At 37.8% G+C, this 1,749-nt stretch overlaps 1 long non-coding RNA gene across 1 annotated transcript; it reads right to left on the bottom strand.

Annotated features, from left to right (window-relative positions):
• Window positions 1-225: 225 nt before the first annotated feature.
• On the bottom strand, window positions 226-1,521 carry LOC311029706. Its single transcript, XR_014598906.1, has 3 exons — window positions 1,397-1,521; window positions 1,247-1,319; window positions 226-390 (listed from the first exon to the last, which is right to left on the bottom strand). It is a non-coding gene; the product is annotated as an uncharacterized lncRNA (long non-coding RNA).
• Between the last annotated feature and the right edge of the window lie 228 nt (window positions 1,522-1,749).

Below are 1,749 nucleotides of genomic sequence, written 5' to 3'. Positions count from 1 at the left end.
CACAATTATTGAATTGCAATGAATGAAAATAAAAAAATAAAATAAAATACAGAAAAATAGAGCTCTTTAATTTGTCAAAATAAAAAAATAAAAAAGTTCAAAGAAAATTGTCCATCCTTCTCTTTTTCGAAGGTCAGAGTTCAGGGTTCAATTGCGTTTATGTTCTGTGTAATGTTCAGTCCAATGTTCAATTACTACCCGGGTAGATCTGTGTATGGGTTCTTATCTGTGTGAAGTGAATCGATGTCGGGCTCCTCGGATTGGGTTCACAGCTGGCCAGGCTGGGACCCGCTCCGTCTGAATCTTTCTCTCGCTGGATTGGCTCGCCACCGAACCCTTGGCTCGGAATTCTGGATCCGAAGTCTTAATCCGTCGAACAAAAAAACCAGTCTACACAGAGAGTGTAGAACAAATAATCATTACTTTCTATTCAATTGACATCTTTCTACTTTCACTTTTCACTCTAATTCTTTCACATAAATACCCAAATAAAGGATACTCTGCATTTAAATGCTTTAAATGAGACTGCATATTTTTTACAGTACAGTATAAGTACTTTTACCATGACTATTATTTACCATGAACTTATAATTCAACATAAATCACCTTATTTATTTCAATAAAGCTCTATTTATATTTATAAACAGCTCAATAAATCAGAATTTACATTTTTAACACAATATTTATCTTTTAACCATAGCTTTTTATCTGTTTTTAACCATAAAGTTACAGTATAAACTCTAAACAGGATAAATTCTTTTTAACAGAATACATATTAAACCATCACTAGTGCAAAAACACCGAATACACTCATCTCAATGACCGGAAAAATAATTAGCATGACCCGGTATCATTTAACCACATTTCTGTACCATAGCTGTCTCCATTTCTCATCTCAAGTCACAGTAAAGGCTCATTAGCTTAACCAGCTAGCACCCATTAGCTTAGATAGCTTCACAATTAGCATTCATATCACCTTTAGCAGGTAACACCCAGAATTAGCATAGCGGCGACTAGCATTAGCTTCGCGCTAGGTTGTTAGCGATCTTTTTACAGCTCGTTTTCAATATACACAATGATACAGCAGGTACCAGAGTAGGTTTAAAACATTAACGAAACATAGCATGAACTTAGCATGGACTCCGACTGGTTTTTATGAACATATTTCAGTCACAGGAACTTTATCTTATCATGCTAATAGCAACAACTAGCCTGAGGCTTGCTCAGCAACTTAGCATTTTCTTACCGGAGTTCTCAGGGACACTTAACACGGTAAACTCAGCCTCCCGCTCCTTCACACACGCTCGTAACGACTCTGCCTGATAAACAGAAGACTTATGAAGGTTTTGCTTGAGAGTTACTGATGTTTTAGCGTGGTTTTGTTCACTTTACATACCCCGTTTCTTCAGCTCGGTTCATGTGCGACCGCTCTGCTCGGTGTCTCAGCTTGATCTAAGATGGCGGACGGTGCACACTGTGATCATGCACAGGTCACGTTCGGGGGCACGTTCAATGCGTCGGCGATTACTCGCAGGGGTGCTGTGCCACCAAGTGGGGAAACGGGGGTACTACATCTAAACTACAAAAATGGGTTTAGTAACCATGTGGGTTACATATCCTTTTAAGTAAATAATTGAGACTTGTGTGTGTTACTTTATTACCTACCTGGAAAGAAATTATTTCATGTTGAGAGAGACACATTTGGTTAAAAATCTCTATTGAACTATAACTTAAGAATGGTGAATTCTT

This window comes from Eutrigla gurnardus, assembly GCF_963514095.1.
Source record: "Eutrigla gurnardus genome assembly, chromosome: 19".
Classification (NCBI taxonomy): Eukaryota; Metazoa; Chordata; class Actinopteri; order Perciformes; family Triglidae; genus Eutrigla; species Eutrigla gurnardus.
The sequence above is the reverse complement of the archived record's forward strand: the minus strand, read 5'-3'. Positions and strand labels throughout refer to the sequence as shown.